The sequence below is a fragment of the Mizuhopecten yessoensis genome, unplaced genomic scaffold (genome assembly GCF_002113885.1).
Source record: "Mizuhopecten yessoensis strain PY_sf001 unplaced genomic scaffold, ASM211388v2 scaffold10979, whole genome shotgun sequence".
Classification (NCBI taxonomy): domain Eukaryota; kingdom Metazoa; phylum Mollusca; class Bivalvia; order Pectinida; family Pectinidae; genus Mizuhopecten; species Mizuhopecten yessoensis.
The window spans coordinates 969,232-987,112 of record NW_018408817.1 but is presented as its reverse complement, the minus strand read 5'-3'; the positions used below and the strand labels follow the sequence as shown (position 1 = coordinate 987,112).

The window sequence follows — 17,881 nt, the reverse complement described above, 5'->3', positions numbered from 1 at the left end:
CACCTAGGGATGCTTCCAGTCAAATTTAGTTTAATTCCAACCAGTGGTTAAGAAGAAGAAGTCGTTTAAAGAAATTGTTGACGGACTGACGGACGGACGACGGACGCCACGGTATGGCATAAGCTCACCTTGGTCCTTCGGACCAGGTGAGCGAATAATCAGTTGGGCAAGTAGTTTCCAATTTTCCCGGTTCATGTGCTTATTCCACTGATCCAATATTATTCAACATGTTAAGTTATATACAAAATTTGGACTAATCAATCGGGTTTACAGGTTTTAGAACCACTAGTCCAGCTGGAGATTTCACTAGCCACAGACAACGCATGCTACCCTTATTGTCAAGCCCTGGATTTACATCTCTATTCTTCATTCTATTCGACTAGGTGGTGATTTTATAATCACATCCCTTAAGTTTGCTTAACTGATGCGACTCAGAGACAGGTGTTATACTTACCGTGAGGACCACGTCATGACGTTTCAATGTGGCCCTCTTTAAATCTAAACAAACTTGGTTTTTCCTTGAAATATCATTCTCTCAGAGTCAATACCACAACACAAAACTTGTACCAAGTACTCTGGTGTCACATTTCACATTTAAAACCCATAATCCTGTAAAACAGTAAAAACAACCAACCTGTTAATTAGACGATACAGGTATCCAGCTGTTTACACCTGATAATACATATTTCCATCAATTCACACCTGTGCACGTACTATTCATGCAGATAAATGTCCAACATCCAACAAGGTCAGCCTGACACCTGCAAAACACAAAGGCAAATAACATTTATAAAATGCATCTACCCATCGCTGTGTATATAAAATTTGATAAGTCATGGTAACGGTCTAGGTAATTTAAATAACACCGGTTTCGTGTAACAGTATTTTTCCTTGATACCAACTGAATCTAGACACTTCATCTCACATTTTATTTACATTCCAATACCACAGTGTGTCTACCTACCGTTTCCTCACCTGTCTGGCCGACCTCTAGTGACAAAGGTCAGCGGAGGAGAGAATAACAATGGATGCCATCTCATTAATATTCATGACTGATACCCTAGTTAAGTTTATTTCCAAACAGGCATAACTTACTTCAGCAAAAAACACTCGGGAGATGAAACTTATTTTACATACTGTGATGAAACAGATCTATTCATCAACTTTTTTTCAATTACAAAAGGTCGTAAAAGTTTACACAAGTATGTCTATTCGAAAATGAACTAATATCCCATTACTTTCTGTATCCTTATAGTAACCCTAGCTTTATATAGCACTCGGGTTGCTATGCAGACAGAAATATATATTTAAATTCAAATCTACCAATGCATGCAAAATACAGTTATCTCAATAAAAACACTTTTGTATAATCAGGGAAGGTTGTGTCCACAGTAACAGTTTAGTTTGTATTGTTATGTTCCCTAGCAACAGAAATACTGTCAAATCTTGACTTCTCAGACATTGTACCTCTGAAGGTAGCTCTGTACATGTTAACAATGGTGAAAACATACAGACAGAATCTGGTACTTCTTATAATTATCTGATAAAACCTTCTAGGAATAGCAACATCTTAAGATAAATTTGACCACATCTTGGATTCACCCTCTTGTTCATGAAGAAAAAAGGCAACTTTACATTGGCGACAGAAATTAATTCCCATCTAACAGTACAGTAAGAATGATGTCAAAGTGAGCAGGACAACTTCAATAAGACATCCCCCCCCCACTAGTTACTTACAACGAATAATAATTCACAGCGGCCTGGAGGATTACATCCTATTATTATGACACTGATTGTATTACACTCACTTTGGATTCAATCCTGCTGGAGTTTCAATATTCCATACAAATACGGCTCCAGATGATCTTAGAACCACTAACCTGTGCGGAGGCACAGTAACAACGGCGTACATTGACACACTGCTTACTGAGTGAGATCCGTCTACCTTGTCAGACAGAGATCATCATACGGGAAAATATCAAACTGGAGATTCGTATATAGCTTACCAAATGCATGTTCCCTTAGCATCAGTTCACAACAAAGATAGTGGTTTTCCACTTGAAAAATTTAGAAACGATTATGTGTCTTCAATGCATCATGTAAAATTACCTATGCATTGAAATTAAATATTTCTAAACTTACAGGATTTCATTTCAACAATGAGAACAACATCATCCGATACCAGGATATGATCAAGAACGTGGGCAACCTTTTATCAAACCTGACACGATACAATCTTCAGCGTACGCAACATTACCACCCATTACCTTCGTGTACCTGTACATAGAAATCCACCTCACAAAACCAGTCGTCAAATTACCGTGCAGATTGTGCAATGTGTAATTTAGACATAAAAAAAAAAGTCAATTGAATTTTATTACCGAATTCTAGGAAGGAAAAAGGTATGTTTCTATTCCTATAATAACATCTTAAATAAAATGAAAATGAAATAAAAAAAATAAAATAAGGTGATTTGATCATTTTTTTACAGCTGTTTAAATTACCTGTAATTGGGCATAAGATCTACATGATTCTATCACTAAAATGTTTATTTGTTCCAGAAAAGATATGAAATGTTTTGTATTTTGAATGATTTGAAGATAATGAAAACCTTGAGTGAATACACAGGATATTAGGGTTTCAGATATAAATCTTTGAAATGACAAGGAAGAAGCCAAATCCTTTGATGGATTCAAAAAAATGTCACCAAGCAACAATAAAACTTTGATTGTATGTGGATGTGATTCGGATCAGGCTGAGGCAGTAATAAACGTTGATCGTACGTGGATGTAATAAGGATCAGGCTGAGGCAGTAATAAACGTTGATCGTACGTGGATGTGATACGGATCAGGCTGAGGCAATAATAAACGTTGATCGTACGTGGATGTAATACGGATCAGGCTGAGGCAATAATAAACGTTGATCGTACGTGGATGTGATACGGATCAGGCTGTGGCAATAATAAACATTGATCGTACGTGGATGTGATACGGATCAGGCTGAAGCAGTAATAAACGTTGATCGTATGTGGATGTAATACGAATCAGGCTGAGGCAATAATAAACGTTGATCGTACGTGGATGTAATACGGATCAGGCTGAGGCAGTTTTAAATCCCTGATTCCAAACTTACTGATTGTACAGATGATGCTTGATTGCTACATTTAGAAACATTAAGCTCTATAGATAGGGGACTTTTCCTGTAATAGATGTTCTGTCTTCTCTCCGAGGATTCCTGTCTCTCCCTTCCCCCCTAGAATATAAGTACATAACTGTTAGGCTATTTAGGGTGGTCAGGTGATGCAGTGGATAGCGCACTCATCTTTCATCAAGATGGCCGGGGTTTGATTCCCTAATCTGACGTATATAGGTATGGGTCATCTGTCCAACTACTTGGGTTTCCCTGGGTATTCTAGCCGGTTTCTCCCCACATTAACATCCTGCATGCATACGCTACAATCAACGCTAACAAGAATCATAAAAATAATTTGATACAACTTTAAACAAGGCCTGTATCGCTCACCTGCTTCTTTTGTTACATGAAACTGACATATAGGTAACGTCAGACCAAATTTGGTAACTAGCACACAAGACATTTTAACATCTCTTAAACGGTTCTGAAGAAATTGTTGTTTAGAATTGGAAATTATAATTTTAAAGCTTTTAACACACATTGACCTTTGACAACAGACTTGCACTTAAAGTTGACCTTTGACCACATTACAGTATTAAAGAAAACAATTCACACAGCTGGTCTACATATTAACATACCCAAGTATCATGACTAGTCCAAATGGTTCTTAGGATATTGCTGTTTGAAGTTTTAAACATATTTGACCCCAGTGAGGTTGAAAATAGGTCAAGGTCATTTTAATAAGGAAACCTTATAGCACTCCATCCCAGGTACCTACTGGCCAAATATCATGACCCTGGGTCTTATGGAAATTGAGAAGAAGATTGTTTAAGCTTTTAACCCTTGTTGACATTTGACCCCTGACTAGCACATAGTTGACCTTTGACCTCATTACTGTAATTGAGAAAAATATTTGCATTGCTGGTCTACATAACATACCCAAGTATCATGACTCTAGTCCAAATGGTTATTGTTGTTTGAAACTTTTAACATATTTGACCCCAGTGAGCTTGAAAGTAGGTCATTTTAATGAGGAAACTTTATAGCACTCTATCCGAGGTACCTACTGGCCAAATATCATGACCCTAGGTCCTGNGTCATTTTAATGAGGAAACTTTATAGCACTCTATCCGAGGTACCTAATGGCCAAATATCATGACCCTAGGTCCTGCAGTTCTTCAGAATAAGTCGTTCAAAAGAAAAAGTTGATGGACAGATGACAGATAGACGAACGATTGACAACAGATGAAGGACACTGCAGTACGGCATAAGCTCACATGGCCCTTCTAAAAAGAAAAGTTTCTATACAGCCAACCTGTAAGCGTCATTATCATAGCTTATTGTGTCAATGGGCAGGTTAGACCACTGCAAGGCCCTGTATGACCTTATTGTGTTGATGTGACATATTGACGGGTCATTCACAAGGGCTAACAAATAAACGTATCCGCTAAACAGAGTAGAAAAACACACTCAAGTTTTGTAAACACTAGTATATATATGTGAATTACAATCCAAACACCTCACGTAATATTTGATGTGAATCAGAATTACGAAATTTTTGATTTTCAAATTGTCTCAATGATATAATATGCTCTCTATATATTCTTGTAAGTTCTGTTATTGTCATATAAATATCAAATACATCGTGTTTCTGTTACATCCCACCTCAACAATCAGAACAAACATTTAAATATTGATTTCTTTGGGTTACAAAAGCAGCACTCAGAGCACCCTTATATCATCACAGTGGTACACACTCCCAGGTATATTATGCCTGCTAATTACCTCATATTGATGGTTGTATAAATATAATGACACACCGCCACGTTAGAGAAGTAAATATCAAGTTTACCGACACCAACACAACACTATAGAAATACAGGGAGAGTACAAAAGTAAACATGTTTCTGTAACAATACAATGTGAGGAAGAGTTAAACAGTTAAAAGTCAGATATTACTCCAGCCGAAAAACAGCTATCACCCAGCCCAAGTTTCACAACTATTTAGGAAATTAAGTTCAGGAACTTAAGGGAATTCCAACTGATATATATAGAGAGAGAGAGAGAGAGCCACCTCACTAAAAAAAATAGATACTGTAACCTGCACAAGGTAGCCTGAAACATGAACTGGTCAGATTATACTGACAAGGATCACAGCTACCTGGCACTGGGATCATGAAAGGATCTTAGACTTAGAAGTTTTTGCTAAGCCAATCATTTATGACGTCACTTTTCATGACGTTATTTGTGATTGGCCAAGTCCAAACTGAAGTCAAATTTAGACACAAGATCGCTTCATGATCTTAGGGCCAGAAGGGAAACACCATTCAGAGGAAGAAAGGTAACTGATGTTTGTCCTCACAAGTTCACTTTTCATGACGTTATTTGTGATTGGCTAAGTCCAAACTGAAGTCAAATTTAGACACAAGATCGCTTCATGATCTTAGGGCCAGAAGGGAAACACCATTCAGAGGAAGAAAGGTAACTGATGTTGGTCCTCACCAGTTGTTTCTTGGTTAAGGTTCCCTGTCCCACTGCAGGTAAAACACTAGAGTTCCACTGGATTTTATTGTACAAGAGTAACCTCCCCTTAAATTTGTTTTTGCCGTAACTGTTCTGTGAATGCAGTTTAACTAAGGCCCAATTGGTTGGAGCTCTACACAAATGAATGAGTGGTTCACTATAGGTTCATATTGGTCAGCTGCTGCATTTTTACACTGAGAATATGCACTGTTGTTGATTTTCGTAAAAGTCCTGCGAGGATTTTTCTTCTGGTTTTTTTTCAAAAATGCTTTTTCAAACTTATTATCAAGTCAGAAACAAAGTTTCCAATGCCTAGTTATAATTTTAGGCAGTGTTACTGGGATACCTAGAGAAACACGTTGTCATGCCGTGGTAATTACAAACTACGGCTGGACATTTGGCATTGCTGCAGTTAATGCACTGCAAACTCACGGAGTATATATAAATCACGAATTTAACCCAGATTCTCTGCGGAAGAATTCATCTGAACATGTAACATCTGTGTGATTTATCCAAACACAAACTAATTAAATGCAATACATCTACACCTGCAAATTCCCATCCAGGTAAACACTCGTTACTTCAAAGTTGACATCACGACAACACAATAAACCTATACTTCAATAGTACCATATTTACAAATTCAGCCTACGCAATGTTTGAATAGGACATAATAGATATTTCACCAGAAAGAAACAGGCCACACTTCAAACTGTTTACACTTATAACCCTGAAACCTTCAAAGGGGTTTATTCAAATGAAGATACACAACCGATCTTTATTGCTTTTTTAATGCCCCAAATTCTCTTTTTAACACATGTCTATGAAGTTTGCATGTGACTTGAATGTACAATATTTACCAGATTTTTTCCCCGTCTATTTACTTGTTGCAGGAATTCGGTCCCATTCCAAATGGCATTTAGACATTTTTTACCCAATCTGGTAAAGAAAATATTGATTAAATTATTTTTAGATGATTTATGTTAGTTTTATGACAAGGTTTAATTAAATATAGTTCTAAAATTTACCTATCCAGAAAAAGTATTATTCAACCAAAAATTTGTAAGACAGGGATGCAACTAAAGTAAGGTCATAGAGGTCAAGGTTAAAGGTCAAAATCACAAAAAGTTATGCAAAGCACACAGAGGAGGAGCATTAACAAGTGTAGTTGTGTGACCCTATATTCTGTCTTTTTGTTTGTGAGAGTAACGTCATAACTTTTTGAGAAAACGACGTAATCCTGCTCGCAAGAGCAGATAACTCTGCCATACGAAAAGACAGAATATAGCTGTAGTACATATGCATAGTCCATAACTGACCTAAATGTAGACCTGTTTTGTGTAATGTTATATATTATTTATGAAGCGTGTAACGTTTATATATCCTATGTACAGATCTTAGATAAAGCTACAAACCCAATGTGTTGCTATAATTCAATGACAGCAAGAACAATAGAACACGGATGGTTTCTGATCGCTATCTGTTTGGTTCTTACCGTCACTCTTGGTAATCTGGGATCAGTCAGGAGATGATGTCAAATTCAAATTATGATAAAAAATCCCCCATTGGTTTCTGACCGACGGTCACTGCCTGACGAAACTGGTAACCATAGAAAACACAATCTTGTTTTCGTAAAAATGGCTGTTCTGTCACTAGGTAGAGGAGGTCTTTTTTAATTACATTTTAAGCGAATGAGGCCACAAAGAAAGACAAAATAATATTGTCTGTATTGTTTTAAGAATGAAATGCATTTTTTGTGACATTTATAATGGTATCGTAACTGTTCCATCCTTATATAACCACCTGACATTTAAAGACATTACCCAATCAATCTCACTATTTAACATCAAATATCAACTCACTTCAACTTAAAAATCCTTGATTTAACAACTTTACCCATTAATGAATTAAAATTGTAAAAATTCAGAATATGACTTATCAAATAATTTATCGAATCAAAAAACTGAGGGAAGCATTTGGATATGATCATACGGAAATTAAATGTTTCATGTTTCAAACATACATTTGTTCAAAACTTTTATTTTATGAAACATCATCAGATAAATGTCATCAGCAGATGTTTATTACTGCTGTAATGAATTGTGAAGTGTTGTCGGCACAAAGAATTGAAACATTTACATTTTCCTAACTATCTTGTTAAACAATCAACAGTAACAGATTTTACTCTTTCAAAACAAAACTCTTGAAATTGATAAAAAAAAAAAACACTTAAAATATGGGACTATATTTGGACCCACAAATCAAATTCTTTAATAACATTTCACAAGTTCAACACTTTTCTAAAACTAACAAAATTTATTCAAAACCAGAACATCATGTTTCAAATTATGATATTTATCACATTAAGCAGTGAAGATGTTAGTAATTTACCAGTTAACCAGTAATGTACAGGAACTCAATAGGTCAATGTTACAGGTGTGAGTCTGTAATGGAAGTTTAAGTACGTACGCTACATCAAATGGCACAAATCATTCCAATTTGTAACATTAAGTATGAGGTGACTTCTGTAAATCAAAAGTACAGTATTGTCGGAGTGTTACACTTCCCCAGATACTTCAAGTCAGAAAAGTAATTTAGTTTGAGTTATGAAAATAGAATTTCAGTCGTCTGTATATTTGTATGTGTGTCTATCGCATCTGTAATTGTCATGCATAGAAACACATACAGGTATTCTGTGTTGCATTAGCTAATGATTAAAATGTAGAGTGACTTGCTGAAATATTCCTATAAGTATTTGCAGTGTTTTCAGTGTTTCATCGTTTAACATATTATATTTTGTGTATAGTGGCTTTAAATTATCTAAATGACCCAATAAATATATTCATTTGCTGCAAACCCAGATGAACTTTTAATTGTCCCAATTATAGAATGATGCACTCATTTAACCACAAGATCAAACTCGTACATTAAAATCAAGGGGGAAAAAAACCAGTATTTTAGAATTTCCATAATGTATGAATTTGAACTCTACACCATCCACACCTCAAGACTGACTGGCTGCCCTACCAGTACTCAAACTCTACACCATCCACACCTCAAGACTAACTGGGTGCTCTACCAGTATCTGAACTCTACACCATCCACACCTCCAGACTGCCGGGCTGCCCTACCAGTACTCAAACTCTCCCCCATCCACACCCCAAGACTGACTGGGTGCTCTCCCAGTACCTGAACTCTACACCATCGACACCTCAAGACTGACTTAAATATATTCATTTGCTGCAAACCCAGATGAACTTTTAATTGTCCCAATTATAGAATGATGCACTCATTTAACCACCAGATCAAACTCGTACATTAAAATCAAGGGGGAAAAAAGCAGTATTTTAGAATTTCCATAATGTATGAATTTGACCTCACCCCCATCCCCCCCTCAAGACGGACTGGGTGCTCTACCATTATCTAAACTCTACACCATCCACGCCTCAAGACTGACTGGGCGCTCTACCAGTATCTGCATGATCTGTAAACAGCAGGTACAAAGATCAGTTAACTCTTTCCCCCCTGAAGACACATTTGAACTCTTCCAATTCAAAGGTTGGAATAGTTCATTATGAAATTTCAGGGTGAACGAGTCCATGCTAGCTACAACTAACAGTATGTACAGTATGAATGGTCAAACATGACAAATTCTCTCCACACAATAGATTCACAAATCCGTTAATTTCAGCTATATCTTTTCTCAACACCTGCAGTTAGACATTTCTTTCAGTTTTAGCAAATTTTCGCTTTTTTTTTGGAATAAATGCGATTCATCTGGAGATTTTTCTTTTAATCTAAAAATCTCCAGATCTAGTTTAACAATCTGTTGTCGATTTCTCTGCCATTAACCTTACACAGAGTCATTACAGTAAGGTAGTAACCATCCACACCTCAGGACTGACTGGGGGCTCTACCTGTATCTGAACTCTACGCCATCCACCCCTCAAGTCTGACTGGGTGCTCTCCCAGTATCTGATCTCTACACCATCCACCCCACAAGACTGACTGGGTGGTCTACTAGTATCTGACCTCTACACCATCCACGCCTCAAGACTGACTGGGCGCTCTACCAGTATCTGCACTCTACACCATCCACGCCTCAAGACTGACTGGGAGCACTCCCAGTATCTGAATTCTACACCAACCACTCCTCAATACTGACAGGGTGCCCTACCAGTACCCAAACTCTACACCATCCCCACCCCAAGACTGACTGGGTACTCTACCGGTATCTGAACTCTACTCCATCCACACCTCAAGCCTGACTGGCTGCCCTACCGGTACTTGAACTCTACAACATCCACACCTCAAGCCGGACTGGCTGCCCTACCAGAACTTGAACTCTACAACATCCACACCTCAAGCCGGACTGGCTGCCCTACCAGTATTTAAACTCTACACCATCCCCACCTCAAGACTAACTGGGGGCTCTACCTGTATCTGAACTCTACCCTATCCACACCTCAAGACTAACTGGGGGCTCTACCAGTATCTGCATGATCTCCCAACAGTAGGTACAAAGATCAGTTAACTCTTTCACCCCTGAAGATACATTTGAACTCTTCCAATTCAAAGGTTGGAATAGTTCATTATGAAATTTCAGGGTGAATGAGTCAATGCTAGCTACAACTAACAGTATGTACAGTATGAATGGTCAAACATGACAAATTCTCTCCACACAATAGATTCACAAATCCGTTAATTTCAGCTATATCTTTTCTCAACACCTGCAGTTAGACATTTCTTTCAGTTTTAGCAAATTTTCGCTTTTTTTTTGGAATAAATGCGATTCATCTGGAGATTTTTCTTTTAATCTAAAAATCCCCAGATCTAGTTTAACAATCTGTTGTCGATTACTCTGCCATTAACCTTAGACAGAGCCATTACAGCAAGGTAGTATAACCTTACACAGAGTCATTACTGACTGGGTGCTCTCCCAGTACCTGAACTCTCCCCCATCCACACCTCAATACTGACTGGGTGCCCTACCAGTATCTGAACTCTACACTATCCACACCTCAAGACTGACTTGGTGCTCTACCAGTATCTGCATGATCTCTAAACAGCAGGTACAAAGATCAGTTAACTCTTTCACCCCTGAAGACACATTTGAACTCTTCCAATTCAAAGGTTGGAATAGTACATTTTGAAATTTCAGGGTGAACGAGTCCATGCTAGCTACAACTAACAGTATGTACAGTATGAATGGTCAAACATGACAAATTCTCTCCACACAATAGATTCACAAATCCGTTAATTTCAGCTATATCTTTTCTCAACACCTGCAGTTAGACATTTCTTTCAGTTTTAGCAAATTTTCGCTTTTTTTTTGGAATAAATGCGATTCATCTGGAGATTTTTCTTTTAATCTAAAAATCCCCAGATCTAGTTTAACAATCTGTTGTCGATTACTCTGCCATTAACCTTACACAGAGCCATTACAGTAAGGTAGTATAACCTTACTTCAACAATAAATATCCTATAGAGATACAACATCTGTGCAAACCTCGTAAGAAAATCTTCTCCTACATTCAATTAACTGAAGGTTCCATTTGATTTTCCACAACAAGTTATGAGGTACTTTGAATAGCCTGGTTTTCTTTTATCTTGTAAGTTGATAATAAAGACATGCAAAGCACCTGCACAGTAACGGATACCCATCACACGACCTTGTCCTGTTAGACTGTTCATTAACATGTTAAATCATGATCAGTACCATAACATTGTAATTTAGCCATGAACCAGCACTCAACGTGTTAACACTCGGCCACTGACTGTGGTAACTATTTATACCTCCCAGTGACTTTGTGGGTGGATTCTACACCTGAATATCCTTAGTTGGTATCGTTAACCAAGTCTTTCTAATTTCTATAAAACAAGAATATAAATCTAAAGGAAGATTTAGGGGATCCTTCTAATCTTTTTTAAGAAAATCTCATTATAAGACCCAGGATATATATCCGTTTATAAAACCACAAATGCATTTTAAACATTTAAAAAAAAAAAAGGTATCAGTGAAAAGTTTGTAACACCTGTGATAAGCTTATGTTCACTAATAAGCCCACCCCCATTAACTTTTTAGCCTTTCAACATACAAAGTATCCAAAACTGTTCACAAACAATATGTTTGTCTGTCCAAACTGCCCAAAACCACCCAGGTTACCTACACATAGCTACATTTTTTTTAAAGTAAGTCTCATGGTAGTCGTGCTTGTTTGAAGTTGCCTTTATGATGTAAGATGGAATACTGTATGTGCTCTTTCTAGAACACTTTTCATTAAAAAAAAAAAAAAATATCCCTATGAATAATTTATTATCAACAAATTGTTGCTGACACAATTTATGACCTTCACCATTCACCAGTACATTCTATATTTACCAAGTTAACTTTGACCTTCACCATTCACCAGTACATTCTATATTTACCAAGTTAACTTTGACCTTCACCATTCACCAGTACATTCTATATTTACCAAGTTAACTTTGACCTTCACCATTCACCAGTACATTCTATATTTACCAAGTTAACTTTGACCTTCACCATTCACCAGTACATTCTATATTTACCAAGTTAACTTTGACCTTCACCATTCACCAGTACATTCTATATTTACCAAGTTAACTTTGACCTTCACCATTCACCAGTACATTCTATATTTACCAAGTTAACTTTGACCTTCACCATTCACCAGTACATTCTATATTTACCAAGTTAACTTTGACCTTCACCATTCACCAGTACATTCTATATTTACCAAGTTAACTTTGACCTTCACCATTCACCAGTACATTCTATATTTACCAAGTTAACTTTGACCTTCACCATTCACCAGTACATTCTATATTTACCAAGTTAACTTTGACCTTCACCATTCACCAGTACATTCTATATTTACCAAGTTAACTTTGACCTTCACTGTTGAAATACTGGGTACAAGTATATCGTGTAACAATTTTTGTCATTTTGATAAATTTGCACACATTTCTTACCGCAGAAAATGGGAAATCAACCTGTGGCAAACACTTCCCACTACACAGCAATTTTATATATATGTATTTATATCATTATAAAACTGGTATAAATAACTACAAACATTAAGCAAAATGTTTTAACAGGTTCACACATATTTAGACACACAAATAAGCTCATTCACCCCTGAAATTTCCTAATGAGCTATTCCAATCTTTGAATTGGAAAAGTTGAATTGGAAAAGTTTAAATGTGTCTTCAGGGGTGGATGAGTTAAAGGACATTTAACTCTGTTCTTTGCTGTTGTTAACCTCTATTATATATATATAAAGTCCATTATAGTTGAATAATAAAGATATCATCATCTTCTCATTTCGAGAGCCTTTTTTACCTTCAATAATAACATCTCAATTATCTTACTTCTTCACAATTAAATTCTATCTGAATTGAAATATCTCAACCTATTCTCTTCTTGGTACAAAAGTTCAGGCATTTTATTCCCGCTATTATTGAAGACTATATAAAAACTATAAATCAGGTTTCATTTTTACATTTCGTAAATAAATATTATTCCCGTGAATACACCTCAGGCATTTCACTTATCATCACAATATATCTCTGAAGAACTGAAATATGATTTTTTTCTATAAGATTTAGTGGGAATATGATTACCGGTAATCTCCGTTTTATTTCTCTCCTTTCTTATCACTCGCCTTCAATCTATTTATAACCAAACACTGTTCCATCTGATACCTGAAAAATGAAACGATGTCTGTTAGAAAAAGGTGCGAAACAAATTTGAGTTATAAAGCCGGTTCACAGTGGCGTTAGAGTGGGACAAAGGACCCAGGAGATAGAGATCAACACCTCACGCTGGACATGCCATGCCTTCCCAGGACTCTGTTGTAGAAGATTTGTTAGTCTCAGGTCAAACCTGAATCTATGTTAATGTCAAAATAAGTTAACTTGGAACTAAACAGGTATCGCCAGCACACGAATAATCTGTTAATATCGTGGTACAAAAGATTGTTTTAAAAAAAACATCTTCATAACTTATACCATGCATTCTAGTTTTAATCATTTCATCCTCAAACTAACCATATTCTCCATACCTAGATACTGACCTCAAATACCTGTAAAATTTACACCTGTAATCAAACACTTTGCACATGATTTTTGTCATTAGGCCTGTCCTTAGAGCTGGTAATTTAGCTCACCTCAGGTCACATTTGATTTGATGACCCGGTTATTATAGATAACTAAATATAGTGTCATCAGCCGTCCACGTTGTTAGAGTTGATGACCCGGTAATTATGGATAATTAAACTGTCAGTGGCGGCTCACGTACCCACAATGAGGCTTCACGTACCCGGGACAAGCATGCAAATTAAAAGTCAATACAGACGGTCAAGCTCCAGCACCTTGTCACATAAAATTTGACCGTGAAGTAAGGACAGGTGTCACAATGGACGACTTGAAGACCAGTGGTCAGTCAGTTTGGTCATCTTGGCCATTCGTCCCTTATGAACTCCCAATGATGTCTTTACATGTTATCAAAGATGCCCATATTTTTTTGATTGGGAAATTTTGTAACATAATAACAGGGGCATTCCAAATTTGTTTAAAGAATTATTAAAATGAATCATAATTAAAATAATCAATATAATAAATTAATAGTTTTCATAGATTTTCACGAATATTTCACTACTGTAAAGATAGAAAGTGTTATGGTTTCCATATACAATCATAATATCAATGAACAAAGACCAGTGGTCGGGTGGTGCAGTGGATAGCGCACTTGCCTTTCACCAAGGCGGCCAGAGTTTGATTCCCCAGTCGGACGGGAAAAGGTGTGGGGTCACCTGCCCGATCACGTTGGTTCTTCCCACAATAAGACTCCCGCACTAACATCCAGGCCAATAAGAGTGATTAATATAAGTTGAAACAACTTCTTTCATAATTGTTGCAAAATAAATAAAGTTTAATTTTTTTAAATAATAGTGCCCATGCCCAAATAATAAATATATAACACAACAATGTGGCACTTTGTATGAGACTTAAGGTACCAGGTAGGTAGCTGCTGTCTCAGCACTGTGTATGTTATCTCTAATTAAGAAGAGTTCCAATTTTTACACCTTATGCTATTTGTCCCTATCCTGTGCAGTAGAGAAGTAGTTGGATACTACCTTAAATGAAGCTGATATTTTTATCACACGTCTTTTCCATGTTATACTACTTATTGTCATTATGACTGCCTTCAGGTACAACATTACAATAGTTAAAGTCTGCATTGATTGTACACAACAGAGCTCAGGTACAACCAGCACAATATTAATTTATAAAGTAAACCTAATCTGTATCCATGCAGAGATACTGCATGGACACCATATAATCTATCAAAATGAAATTTTGAAGTATATCAAAATACACTAAGTCAGTATAACCTCTGTATTTTATTCAGTAATTTTATTCCCATAAGAACAAGAAAATTGTGTAATTCCATGTAATGTTCTAAGTAAAAAACATACATTTACTCATTCACCCCTGAAGAAACATTTGAACTCTTCTAATTCAATGGTTGGAATAGTTTATTATGATATTTCAGGGGTGAATGAGTTAAGCAGTTGAACCACAAAATTGTTTTCTGTTTTTATTTACCTGTTTGCAACAACAGTAAGGCATTAAGATAACTGGTTTCCAGTTCTGTACAATATTAATATGGTAGGCCTGACATACATGAATGTAATGGCCAAACCTCAGTGGTCAGTCAGGTCTGACATAATGGTCAGTCCTCTCAGTGGTCACCTGCAGGGTCTGACATAATGGTCAGTCCTCCATTATAAAACTGACTAGCCCCTACCCCTCAATCTGATACCCATTCCCCTATGTAATACTTAATGTAATGGTCATTCTGTCGTTCAATAGGAGTGGTCAGTTCAATTTACAACTCAAGAGATGACCAATGGTCAGATTGACCAGGGCTATCTCCATCCTCATTATTACCTAAACAAACAAACTACCCCTCAATTTAATCCACATTACTGAGCCATGAAATGGTCATTTTGTGGTCATCAGTTGGTCATCACTGTGAGTGGTCATTTCCAGGACACTTCACACATCATCTGTCAGTTTTACTTTGTTCAATCACTCCGGCCACTCCAAACCCTACAATCATTTGGCCATGAACCAATCATTTATGCCGTTTCTAATCACATATCTAATACAACTGGTATCAAATTTCCATTCCCACATTATCAACTTAATGAGACTGTCTTATCACAGCAGAAAAACACCTCATTTAAGTATTTAGTTCTGAAATACCATCAGTTGAATATCTGACCTTGATCACCTTGAAGATGTCCTATCATTAGCCTCTGCTCCGTATTGTAAATATCTAGTCAGGTTTGTGACACTTTCACACCACAAACTCATCTCCAGTGAAAACGTGTCAGTTCCACCGATTACCTGAACCGGTCACCCAAACTTTTCTCAGAGATTTCTAACACACATTTTTTTTCTCCAAACATATTTGAAAAAGGTTTTTGGCTGAAAACAAATGATAATATATTGATCTATAGTCAGAGCAGTATCCTGTGAATATTTCTGAAACCGACTAATTAAAGAAAACTTGAATTAGCCCTTTCACCACTGTCTGTAGAATCATCCAGATCAAAGCATGGAAGAGTTTACTAAAGTAACATAGGGGTGAAAGGGTTCAATAACTGTAACAGAAGAGGAGAAATATGGTCAGACTGGGATTTGAACCCAGGACCTCCTAACTCTTAACAGGCACTCTAAACCTACCTGGTCGCCAGCACTTGACCTAGCCCAGACATGCTACATCCCTCCCTTCTTCGGGAGAGTCTTAATTCCACTCCAAAGACACAAAAGACCCTAGGCCTAGCTATGCCACCTTCCATAGGTACATGTATTTTAAGTAAGACACCAAAGGTAACAAGAGTCTCAGGAAAAAATGCATGACTAGATCGTGATTATAACCCAGGGTCTCTAAACTCTGGAAGACATGGACTGGGCATAGCTGGTATATTTAAAATAGAAACAGAATTATGTGGGAATTTAATAATGAAATGATTTCTGCTGGGTCATTAATAATTTAAACTATAAGGACGAGATCTAGAGGTCTGTCTTAGTGACATGATTTTAGTCCTATACATAATGTATATAAAGGGAAGCTCCAAGGATCGACACCACAGAAAAGGGCACCTGCTGAGCTGTCACCATGTTAGGGGCTACCTTATACATTTGTATACCTAAGGGAGTTACTAAACTTTCAGAATTTAGTGGTATGATCAATTAAACGTATACAGCCATCACCTATAAGTATGGGTAGAGATAATCGTACCCTGACGGGGAGCTTGAGGACACAAGGATTGTATATATATACATACCAGTTTTCTCTGGAGAAAATGTGTCCACTTTTTGTTTGAATTTTTTACATTTTGACTGAAAGTAATGACAGGGAAAGTGAAAGGAATTCTGGCACAGTTACACTACACGGTATCTTCACACATCTACTTTCTGAGGTGATATCAAGAGGCAAATAAGATCCGCTAACATATGACCATGAAGGTTTAAAACTATGCATTATCTACATACATGTACATGTAGATGGCAAACACAAAATTATTCAACAACAAAAGAAAGGGTATAATAACAACCACTTTATAATATTCAAGTCAACCTCAAGATGTTCCTGCCAAGGAAACCGAAATCGTTTTTGTACTGGAAAAGGTGCTTGTCATGCTAAAATCCAATTAACAAATGTCAAGTAATAAGGTTCATCTCACTTTTTATATTTAGCCTTTGTACATTTCTAAAAGTACCGGTACTTTTTCCACGCAGTGATTTACAAGTTTACATTGTTAAATATGACACAATCCATAATCTAGTTAGATCACAAAGCCTGTACAGTCTTGTCAATTTGACAAGTTTCTTGGACTTAAGGCTGTATGCTCCTTAAATGTGACCTAAAGACTTAAGGCTATATATGCTACCTTACTGTGACCAAAAGACTTAAGGCTGTATGCTACCTTACTTTGATATGAACACTTAAGACTTACATGGACACTGAAGGCTTTGTTACATTACTCCCATCTGAAGAGCTAAGGCTGTATGCTAACTACATCTACAATATAGAGACTTAAGGCTGTATGCTACCTTATTGTGACATAGAGACTTAAGGCCGTATGCTACCTTACTGTAATATAGAGACTTAAGGCTGTATGCTACCTT

At 36.7% G+C, this 17,881-nt stretch overlaps 1 protein-coding gene across 10 annotated transcripts in view; it reads right to left on the bottom strand.

Moving 5' to 3' along the window:
- The window catches only part of LOC110464274 (nephrin-like), a 376,492-nt gene that overhangs the window by 346,482 nt on the left and 12,129 nt on the right, over positions 1–17,881 (bottom strand). For 9 of the 10 annotated variants that reach the window (XM_021519388.1, XM_021519399.1, XM_021519401.1 and 6 more), the window contains exon 2: positions 635–761. The gene's annotated coding sequence lies outside the window, so the exon portion shown is untranslated. Of the gene's footprint in view, positions 1–634; positions 762–1,808; positions 1,949–17,881 lie in introns of those variants that run through there. The other variant, XM_021519389.1, reaches the window with a different exon arrangement.